The 13,731-nt window shown below is 51.2% G+C and overlaps 22 non-coding genes across 22 annotated transcripts; 10 read left to right on the forward strand and 12 right to left on the reverse strand.

Moving 5' to 3' along the window:
• Positions 1-371: 371 nt before the first annotated feature.
• Positions 372-454, reverse strand: trnal-cag (transfer RNA leucine (anticodon CAG)). The gene has a single exon. It is a non-coding gene; the product is annotated as a tRNA-Leu (tRNA).
• Positions 455-1,565: 1,111 nt separating this feature from the next.
• On the forward strand, positions 1,566-1,639 carry trnam-cau (transfer RNA methionine (anticodon CAU)). The gene has a single exon. It is a non-coding gene; the product is annotated as a tRNA-Met (tRNA).
• A 92-nt stretch (positions 1,640-1,731) lies between these two features.
• On the forward strand, positions 1,732-1,803 carry trnae-cuc (transfer RNA glutamic acid (anticodon CUC)). Its single transcript has one exon. It is a non-coding gene; the product is annotated as a tRNA-Glu (tRNA).
• A 246-nt stretch (positions 1,804-2,049) lies between these two features.
• trnar-acg (transfer RNA arginine (anticodon ACG)) lies at positions 2,050-2,122 on the reverse strand. The gene has a single exon. It is a non-coding gene; the product is annotated as a tRNA-Arg (tRNA).
• A 203-nt stretch (positions 2,123-2,325) lies between these two features.
• Positions 2,326-2,408, reverse strand: trnal-cag (transfer RNA leucine (anticodon CAG)). Its single transcript has one exon. It is a non-coding gene; the product is annotated as a tRNA-Leu (tRNA).
• A 1,111-nt stretch (positions 2,409-3,519) lies between these two features.
• On the forward strand, positions 3,520-3,593 carry trnam-cau (transfer RNA methionine (anticodon CAU)). Its single transcript has one exon. It is a non-coding gene; the product is annotated as a tRNA-Met (tRNA).
• A 401-nt stretch (positions 3,594-3,994) lies between these two features.
• trnar-acg (transfer RNA arginine (anticodon ACG)) lies at positions 3,995-4,067 on the reverse strand. The gene has a single exon. It is a non-coding gene; the product is annotated as a tRNA-Arg (tRNA).
• A 202-nt stretch (positions 4,068-4,269) lies between these two features.
• Positions 4,270-4,352, reverse strand: trnal-cag (transfer RNA leucine (anticodon CAG)). Its single transcript has one exon. It is a non-coding gene; the product is annotated as a tRNA-Leu (tRNA).
• Positions 4,353-5,432: 1,080 nt separating this feature from the next.
• Positions 5,433-5,506, forward strand: trnam-cau (transfer RNA methionine (anticodon CAU)). The gene has a single exon. It is a non-coding gene; the product is annotated as a tRNA-Met (tRNA).
• A 410-nt stretch (positions 5,507-5,916) lies between these two features.
• Positions 5,917-5,989, reverse strand: trnar-acg (transfer RNA arginine (anticodon ACG)). The gene has a single exon. It is a non-coding gene; the product is annotated as a tRNA-Arg (tRNA).
• Positions 5,990-7,377: 1,388 nt separating this feature from the next.
• Positions 7,378-7,451, forward strand: trnam-cau (transfer RNA methionine (anticodon CAU)). Its single transcript has one exon. It is a non-coding gene; the product is annotated as a tRNA-Met (tRNA).
• A 92-nt stretch (positions 7,452-7,543) lies between these two features.
• Positions 7,544-7,615, forward strand: trnae-cuc (transfer RNA glutamic acid (anticodon CUC)). The gene has a single exon. It is a non-coding gene; the product is annotated as a tRNA-Glu (tRNA).
• Positions 7,616-8,089: 474 nt separating this feature from the next.
• On the reverse strand, positions 8,090-8,172 carry trnal-cag (transfer RNA leucine (anticodon CAG)). Its single transcript has one exon. It is a non-coding gene; the product is annotated as a tRNA-Leu (tRNA).
• A 1,111-nt stretch (positions 8,173-9,283) lies between these two features.
• trnam-cau (transfer RNA methionine (anticodon CAU)) lies at positions 9,284-9,357 on the forward strand. The gene has a single exon. It is a non-coding gene; the product is annotated as a tRNA-Met (tRNA).
• A 92-nt stretch (positions 9,358-9,449) lies between these two features.
• Positions 9,450-9,521, forward strand: trnae-cuc (transfer RNA glutamic acid (anticodon CUC)). The gene has a single exon. It is a non-coding gene; the product is annotated as a tRNA-Glu (tRNA).
• Positions 9,522-9,758: 237 nt separating this feature from the next.
• Positions 9,759-9,831, reverse strand: trnar-acg (transfer RNA arginine (anticodon ACG)). Its single transcript has one exon. It is a non-coding gene; the product is annotated as a tRNA-Arg (tRNA).
• Positions 9,832-10,033: 202 nt separating this feature from the next.
• trnal-cag (transfer RNA leucine (anticodon CAG)) lies at positions 10,034-10,116 on the reverse strand. Its single transcript has one exon. It is a non-coding gene; the product is annotated as a tRNA-Leu (tRNA).
• A 1,080-nt stretch (positions 10,117-11,196) lies between these two features.
• Positions 11,197-11,270, forward strand: trnam-cau (transfer RNA methionine (anticodon CAU)). Its single transcript has one exon. It is a non-coding gene; the product is annotated as a tRNA-Met (tRNA).
• Positions 11,271-11,680: 410 nt separating this feature from the next.
• Positions 11,681-11,753, reverse strand: trnar-acg (transfer RNA arginine (anticodon ACG)). The gene has a single exon. It is a non-coding gene; the product is annotated as a tRNA-Arg (tRNA).
• A 128-nt stretch (positions 11,754-11,881) lies between these two features.
• Positions 11,882-11,964, reverse strand: trnal-cag (transfer RNA leucine (anticodon CAG)). The gene has a single exon. It is a non-coding gene; the product is annotated as a tRNA-Leu (tRNA).
• Positions 11,965-13,074: 1,110 nt separating this feature from the next.
• trnam-cau (transfer RNA methionine (anticodon CAU)) lies at positions 13,075-13,148 on the forward strand. The gene has a single exon. It is a non-coding gene; the product is annotated as a tRNA-Met (tRNA).
• Positions 13,149-13,537: 389 nt separating this feature from the next.
• Positions 13,538-13,610, reverse strand: trnah-aug (transfer RNA histidin (anticodon AUG)). Its single transcript has one exon. It is a non-coding gene; the product is annotated as a tRNA-His (tRNA).
• Positions 13,611-13,731: the final 121 nt, after the last annotated feature.

A 13,731-nucleotide genomic window follows, 5' to 3' on the forward strand; every position in this document is an offset into this window, starting at 1 on the left:
ACCCATTTCCCTTCCGCACAGTGTGCCAGTCATCCATGGTCTGAGGTCCAGCGTGCCCTCCATGGTGGTATAGTGGTGGTATACTCTCACCGTCGCGGCCCAGGTTCGATTCCCGGTCAGGGAACGCTCTTCTGACGTACGCTTGCCTTTTTCACCGGCTGAGTTATGCGCAACGCTGGCTTGGGCAGTCATGCTTGCAGAAGACAGCTGGATTCTGGAGGCCGGCATGCACAGCTGCCAAACCTCATCTCTACCAAAATGGGAAACCGGGTGGTCCCCCGCGTGCCTGCCTCCTGCCTTCTTTGAAAAGTACGCTCCCTCGAAAGAAACCACAATACACAGCATGGGGGGCTCCAACAAGGGCAATAGAATGTCAGAAGTGGGATTCGAACCCACGACTCCAGAGGAGACTGCGACCTGAACGCAGCGCCTTAGACCGCTCGGCCATCCTGACGACCGCATCTGCCACGAGCGAGTCGTTTTTGCTCCTCGGCGAATGTGTCGGTATAACTTTTGGAACGACTCACGGTTTTATTTCCTTCATGTAGCTCATCTTTAATTCTTATTTATTTCTTCACAACCGCCTTGAAATGGTGATGAATGTGGATTTCTCGAAATGAGGAACAATGTGCCCGAAGCCTTTCATTTGCCAAAAGCACACAGCCCGTCTCCATTTGCCCTGTAACGGATGCCTGTCAAAGTGGTTTTGCATACAACAATCCGTTCCCCCTTTCTCATACTGTATTAGAACTGGGTCACAAAAAGGAATAGCCATTCCCGTTCTACATGAACCCGCAATGAAAATACTTGCTCAAATGCGGATGGATGCCATCATTGCAATATAACGAAAAAGCCCCATCTCTGTACGTTTCACTGCCGCTTTATGGTTCACAGTTGCCTTCTAATGTAGACAACTCTTAACCATACGGCGGTGACATCCTTAAAAGAACCGGTGGTATTGTGTCTCGAGCACACAAGGCAAACAAGGGATTCTTCAAGAGGTGAGTGCGAAGTACAGTTTACTGCCACAGGCAATGGCAGCAGAGCTTGTTCTTTAACAGATTATAATACGTGGAACACGTCACCAGCTTACATTGGACAGTCTTTCAACTGTAGCACAATTAAAGTTTTCCCTTTGATAATGTGGCTAAAGACGAGCCAAACACGTGATCACTGAGTAACTGGGACTTTGCATTGTGGATATGTAACGTTATTCCATTAATCTGTCAGCTGTGTCAAATGTGTCTAATGTAAGTGTTTATTTATCATGGGTTTTATCTAGACTGAGAGCACGTGTGCCAAGATCGTCCAGCAACGGCAGGCGTGCCATTCTCGACACCATTTAAAAGACGATAGAAACCCTGGGCATGACATAGCCCCTCTGTGTCTCATTGAAGTTATTTCTGTATTTGTAACCAATTAAGAATGAGAAGGTCCTCAGTGTGGGTAGCCAGAGTGCAAGAAGCCCAGTCGTGCTCTCCTCGCAGGAGTTTCCTCGCTGGTGGCGCACAAAATGCCACGCAACCAGACGCAAGGGGCCACCCAGGCACCATCGGTCTGGGCGTGCCTCGTTGGCGCAGTTAGGCAGCGCGTCAGTCTCATAATCTGAAGGTCGTGAGTTCGAGCCTCACACGGGGCAGGGTGACTTTTTGTCGCCTACTTTGAGAATTAAGACCCATTTCCCATCCGCACAGTGTGCCGGGCATCCACGGTCTGAGAGTCAGCGTGCCCTCCCTGGTGGTCTAGTGGCTAGGATTCGGCGCTCTCACCGCCGCGGCCCGGGTTCGATTCCCGGTCAGGGAACGCTCTTTTGACGTGCGCTTGCCTTTTTCACTGGCCGGGTTATGCGCAAAGCTGGCTTCGAAGGCAAGGTTCGCAGCACCTCCAAGAGGCAAAGCTACACTGCCTCCGGGCTAATTTGCCTGCCTGCAGTCCTGCGCTCCGCCATCCTAGCAATCAGTGCCTGGCGTGCGTCCTCTGCTCTACTGAGGCATGTTGACGCAGGACAGCAGACACCCAACGTGTGGGAGGAAGGAGTAAAAGCACCATCGAGCCAGCCAGGAGTCGAACCTAGAATCTTCTGATCCGTAGTCAGACGCGTTATCCATTGCGCCACTGGCCCAACGCCAGGGCCTTGGGCAGTCATGCTTGCAGAAGACAGCTGGATTCTGGAGGCCGGCATGCACAGCTGCCAGACCTCATCTCTACCAAAATGGGAAACCGGGTGGTCCCCCGCGTGCCTGTCTCCTGCCTCTTTTGAAAAGTACGCTCCCTCGAAAGAAACCACAATACACAGCACGGGGGGCTCCAACAAGGGCAATAGAATGTCAGAAGTGGGATTTGAACCCACGCCTCCAGAGGAAACTGCGACCTGAACGCAGCGCCTTAGACCGCTCGGCCATCCTGACGACCGCAGCTGTCACAAGCGAGTCGTTTTTGCTCCTCGGCGAATGTGTCGGTATAACTTTTGGAACGACTCACGGTTTTATTTCCTTCATGTAGCTCATCTTTAATTCTTATTTATTTCTTCACAACCACCTTGAAATGGTGATGAATGTGGATTTCTCGAAATGAGGAACAATGTGCCCGAAGCCTTTCATTTGCCAAAAGCACACAGCCCGTCTCCATTTGCCCTGTAACGGATGCCTGTCAAAGTGGTTTTGCATACAACAATCCGTTCCCCCTTTCTCATACTGTATTAGAACTGGGTCACAAAAAGGAATAGCCATTCCCGTTCTACATGAACCCGCAATGAAAATACTTGCTCAAATGCGGATGGATGCCATCATTGCAATATAACGAAAAAGCCCCATCTCTGTACGTTTCACTGCCGCTTTATGGTTCACAGTTGCCTTCTAATGTAGACAACTCTTAACCATACGGCGGTGACATCCTTAAAAGAACCGGTGGTATTGTGTCTCGAGCACACAAGGCAAACAAGGGATTCTTCAAGAGGTGAGTGCGAAGTACAGTTTACTGCCACAGGCAATGGCAGCAGAGCTTGTTCTTTAACAGATTCTAATACGTGGAACACGTCACCAGCTTACATTGGACAGTCTTTCAACTGTAGCACAATTAAAGTTTTCCCTTTGATAATGTGGCTAAAGACGAGCCAAACACGTGATCACTGAGTAACTGGGACTTTGCATTGTGGATATGTAACGTTATTCCATTAATCTGTCAGCTGTGTCAAATGTGTCTAATGTAAGTGTTTATTTATCATGGGTTTTATCTAGACTGAGAGCACGTGCGCCAAGATCCTCCAGCAACGGCAGGCGTGCCATTCTCGACACCATTTAAAAGACGATAGAAACCCTGGGCATGACATAGCCCCTCTGTGTCTCATTGAAGTTATTTCTGTATTTGTAACCAATTAAGAATGAGAAGGTCCTCAGTGTGGGTAGCCAGAGTGCAAGAAGCCCAGTCGTGCTCTCCTCGCAGGAGTTTCCTCGCTGGTGGCGCACAAAATGCCACGCAACCAGACGCAAGGGGCCACCCAGGCACCATCGTTCTGGGCGTGCCTCGTTGGCGCAGTTAGGCAGCGCGTCAGTCTCATAATCTGAAGGTCGTGAGTTCGAGCCTCACACGGGGCAGGGTGACTTTTTGTCGCCTACTTTGAGACTTAAGACCCATTTCCCATCCGCACAGTGTGCCGGGCATCCACGGTCTGAGAGTCAGCGTGCCCTCCCTGGTGGTCTAGTGGCTAGCATTCGGCGCTCTCACCGCCGCGGCCCGGGTTCGATTCCCGGTCAGGGAACGCTCTTTTGACGTACGCTTGCCTTTTTCACCGGCCGGGTTATGTGCAAAGCTGGCTTCGAAGGCAAGGTTCGCAGCACCTCCAAGAGGCAAAGCTCCACTGCCTCCGGGCTAATTTGCCTGCCTGCAGTCCTGCGCTCCGCCATCTGAGCCTGGCGTGCCTCCTCTGCTCTACTGAGGCATGTTGACGCAGGACAGCAGACACCCAACGTGTGGGAGGAAGGAGTAAAAGCACCATCGAGCCAGCCAGGAGTCGAACCTAGAATCTTCTGATCCGTAGTCAGACGCGTTATCCATTGCGCCACTGGCCCAATGCCAGGGCTCGGGCAGTCATGCTTGCAGAAGACAGCTGGATTCTGGAGGCCGGCATGCACAGCTGCCAGACCTCATCTCTACCAAAATGGGAAACCGGGTGGTCCCCCGCGTGCCTGTCTCCTGCCTTTTTTGAAAAGTACGCTCCCTCGAAAGAAACCACAATACACAGCACGGGGGGCTCCAACAAGGGCAATAGAATGTCAGAAGTGGGATTCGAACCCACGCCTCCAGAGGAGACTGCGACCTGAACGCAGCGCCTTAGACCGCTCGGCCATCCTGACGACTGCAGCTGTCACGAGCGAGTCGTTTTTGCTCCTCGGCGAATGTGTCGGTATAACTTTTGGAACGACTCACGGTTTTATTTCCTTCATGTAGCTCATCTTTAATTCTTATTTATTTCTTCACAACCGCCTTGAAATGGTGATGAATGTGGATTTCTTTCATTTGCCAAAAGCACACAGCCCGTCTCCATTTGCCCTGTAACGGATGCCTGTCAAAGTGGTTTTGCATACAACGATCCGTTCCCCCTTTCTCATACTGTATTAGAACTGGGTCACAAAAAGGAATAGCCATTCCCGTTCTACATGAACCCGCAATGAAAATACTTGCTCAAATGCGGATGGATGCCATCATTGCAATATAACGAAAAAGCGCCATCTCTGTACGTTTCACTGCCGCTTTATGGTTCACAGTTGCCTTCTAATGTAGACAACTCTTAACCATACGGCGGTGACATACTTAAAAGAACCGGTGGTATTGTGTCTCGAGCACACAAGGCAAACAAGGGATTCTTCAAGAGGTGAGTGCGAAGTACAGTTTACTGCCACAGGCAATGGCAGCAGAGCTTGTTCTTTAACAGATTCTAATACGTGGAACACGTCACCAGCTTACATTGGACAGTCTTTCAACTGTAGCACAATTAAAGTTTTCCCTTTGATAATGTGGCTAAAGACGAGCCAAACACGTGATCACTGAGTAACTGGGACTTTGCATTGTGGATATGTAACGTTATTCCATTAATCTGTCAGCTGTGTCAAATGTGTCTAATGTAAGTGTTTATTTATCATGGGTTTTATCTAGACTGAGAGCACGTGCGCCAAGATTGTCCAGCAACGGCAGGCGTGCCATTCTCGACACCATTTAAAAGACGATAGGAACCCTGGGCATGACATAGCCCCTCTGTGTCTCATTGAAGTTATTTCTGTATTTGTAACCAATTAAGAATGAGAAGGTCCTCAGTGTGGGTAGCCAGAGTGCAAGAAGCCCAGTCGTGCTCCTCGCAGGAGTTTCCTCGCTGGTGGCGCACAAAATGCCACGCAACCAGACGCAAGGGGCCACCCAGGCAGCATCGGTCTGGGCGTGCCTCGTTGGCGCAGTTAGGCAGCGCGTCAGTCTCATAATCTGAAGGTCTTGAGTTCGAGCCTCACACGGGGCAGGGTGACTTTTTGTCGCCTACTTTGAGACTTAAGACCCATTTCCCATCCGCACAGTGTGCCGGGCATCCACGGTCTGAGAGTCAGCGTGCCCTCCCTGGTGGTCTAGTGGCTAGGATTCGGCGCTCTCACCGCCGCGGCCCAGGTTCGATTCCCGGTCAGGGAACGCTCTTTTGACGTGCGCTTGCCTTTTTCACCGGCCGGGTTATGCGCAAAGCTGGCTTCGAAGGCAAGGATCGCAGCACCTCCAAGAGGCAAAGCTCCACTGCCTCCGGGCTAATTTGCCTGCCTGCAGTCTTGCGCTCCGCCATCTGAGCAATCAGAGCCTGGCGTGCGTCCTCTGCTCTACTGAGGCATGTTGACGCAGGACAGCAGACACCCAACGTTTCGGAGGAAGGAGTAAAAGCACCATCGAGCCAGCCAGGAGTCGAACCTAGAATCTTCTGATCCGTAGTCAGACGCGTTATCCATTGCGCCACTGGCCCAATGCCAGGGCCTTGGGCAGTCATGCTTGCAGAAGACAGCTGGATTCTGGAGGCCGGCATGCACAGCTGCCAGACTTCTTCTCTACCAAAATCCAAAATGGGATACCGGGTGGTCCCCCGCGCGCCTGTCTCCTGCCTTTTTTGAAAAGTACGCTCCCTCGAAAGAAACCACAATACACAGCACGGGGGGCTCCAACAAGGGGGGCTCCTCGAACCCACGCCTCCAGAGGAGACTGCGACCTGAACGCAGCGCCTTAGACCGCTCGGCCATCCTGACGACCGCATCTGCCACGAGCGAGTCGTTTTTGCTCCTCGGCGAATGTGTCGGTATAACTTTTGGAACGACTCACGGTTTTATTTCCTTCATGTAGCTCATCTTTAATTCTTATTTATTTCTTCACAACCGCCTTGAAATGGTGATGAATGTGGATTTCTCGAAATGAGGAACAATGTGCCCGAAGCCTTTCATTTGCCAAAAGCACACAGCCCGTCTCCATTTGCCCTGTAACGGATGCCTGTCAAAGTGGTTTTGCATACAACGATCCGTTCCCCCTTTCTCATACTGTATTAGAACTGGGTCACAAAAAGGAATAGCCATTCCCGTTCTACATGAACCCGCAATGAAAATACTTGCTCAAATGCGGATGGATGCCATCATTGCAATATAACGAAAAAGCGCCATCTCTGTAAGTTTCACTGCCGCTTTATGGTTCACAGTTGCCTTCTAATGTAGACAACTCTTAACCATACGGCGGTGACATCCTTAAAAGAACCGGTGGTATTGTGTCTCGAGCACACAAGGCAAACAAGGGATTCTTCAAGAGGTGAGTGCGAAGTACAGTTTACTGCCACAGGCAATGGCAGCAGAGCTTGTTCTTTAACAGATTCTAATACGTGGAACACGTCACCAGCTTACATTGGACAGTCTTTCAACTGTAGAACAATTAAAGTTTTCCCTTTGATAATGTGGCTAAAGACGAGCCAAACACGTGATCACTGAGTAACTGGGACTTTGCATTGTGGATATGTAACGTTATTCCATTAATCTGTCAGCTGTGTCAAATGTGTCTAATGTAAGTGTTTATTTATCATGGGTTTTATCTAGACTGAGAGCACGTGCGCCAAGATCGTCCAGCAACGGCAGGCGTGCCATTCTCGACACCATTTAAAAGACGATAGGAACCCTGGGCATGACATAGCCCCTCTGTGTCTCATTGAAGTTATTTCTGTATTTGTAACCAATTAAGAATGAGAAGGTCCTCAGTGTGGGTAGCCAGAGTGCAAGAAGCCCAGTCGTGCTCTCCTCGCAGGAGTTTCCTCGCTGGTGGTGCACAAAATGCCACGCAACCAGACGCAAGGGGCCACCCAGGCACCATCGGTCTGGGCATGCCTCGTTGGCGCAGTTAGGCAGCGCGTCAGTCTCATAATCTGAAGTTCGTGAGTTCGAGCCTCACACGGGGCAGGGTGACTTTTTGTCGCCTACTTTGAGACTTAAGACCCATTTCCCATCCGCACAGTGTGCTGGGCATCCACGGTCTGAGAGTCAGCGTGCCCTCCCTGGTGGTCTAGTGGCTAGGATTCGGCGCTCTCACCGCCGCGGCCCGGGTTCGATTCCCGGTCAGGGAACGCTCTTTTGACGTGCGCTTGCCTTTTTCACCGGCCGGGTTATGCGCAAAGCTGGCTTCGAAGGCAAGGTTCGCAGCACCTCCAAGAGGCAAAGCTCCACTGCCTCCGGGCTAATTTGCCTGCCTGCAGTCCTGCGCTCCGCCATCTGAGCAATCAGAGCCTGGCGTGCGTCCTCTGCTCTACTGAGGCATGTTGACGCAGGACAGCAGACACCCAACGTGTGGGAGGAAGGAGTAAAAGCACCATCGAGCCAGCCAGGAGTCGAACCTAGAATCTTCTGATCCGTAATCAGACGCATTATCCATTGCGCCACTTGCCTGGAGGCCGGCATGCACAGCTGCCAGACCTCATCTCTACCAAAATGGGAAACCGGGTGGTCCCCCGCGTGCCTGTCTCCTGCCTTCTTTGAAAAGTACGCTCCCTCGAAAGAAACCACAATACACAGCACGGGGGGCTCCAACAAGGGCAATAGAATGTCAGAAGTGGGATTCGATCCCACGCCTCCAGAGGAGACTGCGACCTAAACGCAGCGCCTTTGACCGCTCGGCCATCCTGACGACTGCAGCGGTCACGAGCGAGTCGTTTTTGGTCCTAGGCGAATGTGTCGGTATAACTTTTGGAACGACTCACGGTTTTATTTCCTTCATGTAGCTCATCTTTAATTCTTATTTATTTCTTCACAACCGCCTTGAAATGGTGATGAATGTGGATTTCTCGAAATGAGGAACAATGTGCCCGAAGCCTTTCATTTGCCAAAAGCACACAGCCCGTCTCCATTTGCCCTGTAACGGATGCCTGTCAAAGTGGTTTTGCATACAACGATCCGTTCCCCCTTTCTCATACTGTATTAGAACTGGGTCACAAAAAGGAATAGCCATTCCCGTTCTACATGAACCCGCAATGAAAATACTTGCTCAAATGCGGATGGATGCCATCATTGCAATATAACGAAAAAGCGCCATCTCTGTACGTTTCACTGCCGCTTTATGGTTCACAGTTGCCTTCTAATGTAGACAACTCTTAACCATACGGCGGTGACATCCTTAAAAGAACCGGTGGTATTGTGTCTCGAGCACACAAGGCAAACAAGGGATTCTTCAAGAGGTGAGTGCGAAGTACAGTTTACTGCCACAGGCAATGGCAGCAGAGCTTGTTCTTTAACAGATTCTAATACGTGGAACACGTCACCAGCTTACATTGGACAGTCTTTCAACTGTAGCACAATTAAAGTTTTCCCTTTGATAATGTGGCTAAAGACGAGCCAAACACGTGATCACTGAGTAACTGGGACTTTGCATTGTGGATATGTAACGTTATTCCATTAATCTGTCAGCTGTGTCAAATGTGTCTAATGTAAGTGTTTATTTATCATGGGTTTTATCTAGACTGAGAGCACGTGCGCCAAGATCGTCCAGCAACGGCAGGCGTGCCATTCTCGACACCATTTAAAAGACGATAGAAACCCTGGGCATGACATAGCCCCTCTGTGTCTCATTGAAGTTATTTCTGTATTTGTAACCAATTAAGAATGAGAAGGTCCTCAGTGTGGGTAGCCAGAGTGCAAGAAGCCCAGTCGTGCTCTCCTCGCAGGAGTTTCCTCGCTGGTGGCGCACAAAATGCCACGCAACCAGACGCAAGGGGCCACCCAGGCACCATCGTTCTGGGCGTGCCTCGTTGGCGCAGTTAGGCAGCGCGTCAGTCTCATAATCTGAAGGTCGTGAGTTCGAGCCTCACACGGGGCAGGGTGACTTTTTGTCGCCTACTTTGAGACTTAAGACCCATTTCCCATCCGCACAGTGTGCCGGGCATCCACGGTCTGAGAGTCAGCGTGCCCTCCCTGGTGGTCTAGTGGCTAGGATTCGGCGCTCTCACCGCCGCGGCCCGGGTTCGATTCCCGGTCAGGGAACGCTCTTTTGACGTGCGCTTGCCTTTTTCACCGGCCGGGTTATGTGCAAAGCTGGCTTCGAAGGCAAGGTTCGCAGCACCTCCAAGAGGCAAAGCTCCACTGCCTCCGGGCTAATTTGCCTGCCTGCAGTCCTGCGCTCCGCCATCTGAGCCTGGCGTGCGTCCTCTGCTCTACTGAGGCATGTTGACGCAGGACAGCAGACACCCAACGTGTGGGAGGAAGGAGTAAAAGCACCATCGAGCCAGCCAGGAGTCGAACCTAGAATCTTCTGATCCGTAGTCAGACGCGTTATCCATTGCGCCACTGGCCCAATGCCAGGGCTCGGGCAGTCATGCTTGCAGAAGACAGCTGGATTCTGGAGGCCGGCATGCACAGCTGCCAGACCTCATCTCTACCAAAATGGGAAACCGGGTGGTCCCCCGCGTGCCTGTCTCCTGCCTTTTTTGAAAAGTACGCTCCCTCGAAAGAAACCACAATACACAGCACGGGGGGCTCCAACAAGGGCAATAGAATGTCAGAAGTGGGATTCGAACCCACGCCTCCAGAGGAGACTGCGACCTGAACGCAGCGCCTTAGACCGCTCGGCCATCCTGACGACTGCAGCTGTCACGAGCGAGTCGTTTTTGCTCCTCGGCGAATGTGTCGGTATAACTTTTGGAACGACTCACGGTTTTATTTCCTTCATGTAGCTCATCTTTAATTCTTATTTATTTCTTCACAACCGCCTTGAAATGGTGATGAATGTGGATTTCTTTCATTTGCCAAAAGCACACAGCCCGTCTCCATTTGCCCTGTAACGGATGCCTGTCAAAGTGGTTTTGCATACAACGATCCGTTCCCCCTTTCTCATACTGTATTAGAACTGGGTCACAAAAAGGAATAGCCATTCCCGTTCTACATGAACCCGCAATGAAAATACTTGCTCAAATGCGGATGGATGCCATCATTGCAATATAACAAAAAAGCGCCATCTCTGTACGTTTCACTGCCGCTTTATGGTTCACAGTTGCCTTCTAATGTAGACAACTCTTAACCATACGGCGGTGACATACTTAAAAGAACCGGTGGTATTGTGTCTCGAGCACACAAGGCAAACAAGGGATTCTTCAAGAGGTGAGTGCGAAGTACAGTTTACTGCCACAGGCAATGGCAGCAGAGCTTGTTCTTTAACAGATTCTAATACGTGGAACACGTCACCAGCTTACATTGGACAGTCTTTCAACTGTAGCACAATTAAAGTTTTCCCTTTGATAATGTGGCTAAAGACGAGCCAAACACGTGATCACTGAGTAACTGGGACTTTGCATTGTGGATATGTAACGTTATTCCATTAATCTGTCAGCTGTGTCAAATGTGTCTAATGTAAGTGTTTATTTATCATGGGTTTTATCTAGACTGAGAGCACGTGCGCCAAGATTGTCCAGCAACGGCAGGCGTGCCATTCTCGACACCATTTAAAAGACGATAGGAACCCTGGGCATGACATAGCCCCTCTGTGTCTCATTGAAGTTATTTCTGTATTTGTAACCAATTAAGAATGAGAAGGTCCTCAGTGTGGGTAGCCAGAGTGCAAGAAGCCCAGTCGTGCTCCTCGCAGGAGTTTCCTCGCTGGTGGCGCACAAAATGCCACGCAACCAGACGCAAGGGGCCACCCAGGCAGCATCGGTCTGGGCGTGCCTCGTTGGCGCAGTTAGGCAGCGCGTCAGTCTCATAATCTGAAGGTCTTGAGTTCGAGCCTCACACGGGGCAGGGTGACTTTTTGTCGCCTACTTTGAGACTTAAGACCCATTTCCCATCCGCACAGTGTGCCGGGCATCCACGGTCTGAGAGTCAGCGTGCCCTCCCTGGTGGTCTAGTGGCTAGGATTCGGCGCTCTCACCGCCGCGGCCCAGGTTCGATTCCCGGTCAAGGAACGCTCTTTTGACGTGCGCTTGCCTTTTTCACCGGCCGGGTTATGCGCAAAGCTGGCTTCGAAGGCAAGGATCGCAGCACCTCCAAGAGGCAAAGCTCCACTGCCTCCGGGCTAATTTGCCTGCCTGCAGTCTTGCGCTCCGCCATCTGAGCAATCAGAGCCTGGCGTGCGTCCTCTGCTCTACTGAGGCATGTTGACGCAGGACAGCAGACACCCAACGTTTCGGAGGAAGGAGTAAAAGCACCATCGAGCCAGCCAGGAGTCGAACCTAGAATCTTCTGATCCGTAGTCAGACGCGTTATCCATTGCGCCACTGGCCCAATGCCAGGGCCTTGGGCAGTCATGCTTGCAGAAGACAGCTGGATTCTGGAGGCCGGCATGCACAGCTGCCAGACCTCATCTCTACCAAAATGGGAAACCGGGTGGGGCTCCAACAAGGGCAATAGAATGTCAGAAGTGGGAATCGAACCCACGTCTCCAGAGGAGACTGCGACCTGAACGCAGCGCCTTAGACCGCTCGGCCATCCTGACGACCGCAGCGGTCACGAGCGAGTCGTTTTTGGTCCTCGGCGAATGTGTCGGTATAACTTTTGGAACGACTCACGGTTTTATTTCCTTCATGTAGCTCATCTTTAATTCTTATTTATTTCTTCACAACCGCCTTGAAATGGTGATGAATGTGGATTTCTCGAAATGAGGAACAATGTGCCCGAAGCCTTTCATTTGCCAAAAGCACACAGCCCGTCTCCATTTGCCCTGTAATGGATGCCTGTCAAAGTGGTTTTGCATACAACGATCCGTTCCCCCTTTCTCATACTGTATTAGAACTGGGTCACAAAAAGGAATAGCCATTCCCGTTCTACATGAACCCGCAATGAAAATACTTGCTCAAATGCGGATGGATGCCATCATTGCAATATAACGAAAAAGCGCCATCTCTGTACGTTTCACTGCCGCTTCATGGTTCACAGTTGCCTTCTAATGTAGACAACTCTTAACCATACGGCGGTGACATCCTTAAAAGAACCGGTGGTATTGTGTCTCGAGCACACAAGGCAAACAAGGGATTCTTCAAGAGGTGAGTGCGAAGTACAGTTTACTGCCACAGGCAATGGCAGCAGAGCTTGTTCTTTAACAGATTCTAATACGTGGAACACGTCACCAGCTTACATTGGACAGTCTTTCAACTGTAGCACAATTAAAGTTTCCCTTTGATAATGTGGCTAAAGATGAGCCAAACACGTGATCACTGAGTAACTGGGACTTTGCATTGTGGATATGTAACGTTATTCCATTAATCTGTCAGCTGTGTCAAATGTGTCTAATGTAAGTGTTTATTTATCATGGGTTTTATCTAGACTGAGAGCACGTGCGCCAAGATCGTCCAGCAACGGCAGGCGTGCCATTCTCGACACCATTTAAAAGACGATAGGAACCCTGGGCATGACATAGCCCCTCTGTGTCTCATTGAAGTTATTTCTGTATTTGTAACCAATTAAGAATGAGAAGGTCCTCAGTGTGGGTAGCCAGAGTGCAAGAAGCCCAGTCGTGCTCTCCTCGCAGGAGTTTCCTCGCTGGTGGCGCACAAAATGCCACGCAACCAGACGCAAGGGGCCACCCAGGCACCATCGGTCTGGGCATGCCTCGTTGGCGCAGTTAGGCAGCGCGTCAGTCTCATAATCTGAAGTTCGTGAGTTCGAGCCTCACACGGGGCAGGGTGACTTTTTGTCGCCTACTTTGAGACTTAAGACCCATTTCCCATCCGCACAGTGTGCTGGGCATCCACGGTCTGAGAGTCAGCGTGCCCTCCCTGGTGGTCTAGTGGCTAGGATTCGGCGCTCTCACCGCCGCGGCCCGGGTTCGATTCCCGGTCTGGGAACGCTCTTTTGACGTGCGCTTGCCTTTTTCACCGGCCGGGTTATGCGCAAAGCTGGCTTCGAAGGCAAGGATCGCAGCACCTCCAAGAGGCAAAGCTCAACTGCCTCCGGGCTAATTTGCCTGCCTGCAGTAATCAGAGCCTGGCGTGCGTCCTCTGCTCTACTGAGGCATGTTGACGCAGGACAGCAGACACCCAACGTGTGGGAGGAAGGAGTAAAAGCACCATCGAGCCAGCCAGGAGTCGAACCTAGAATCTTCTGATCCATAGTCAGACGCGTTATCCATTGCGCCACTGGCCCAACGCCAGGGCCTTGGGCAGTCATGCTTGCAGAAGACAGTTGGATTCTGGAGGCCGGCATGCACAGCTGCCAGACCTCATCTCTACCAAAATGGGAAACCGGGTGGTCCCCCGCGTGCCTG

The sequence above is a fragment of the Paramisgurnus dabryanus genome, chromosome 13 (assembly GCF_030506205.2).
Source record: "Paramisgurnus dabryanus chromosome 13, PD_genome_1.1, whole genome shotgun sequence".
Classification (NCBI taxonomy): domain Eukaryota; kingdom Metazoa; phylum Chordata; class Actinopteri; order Cypriniformes; family Cobitidae; genus Paramisgurnus; species Paramisgurnus dabryanus.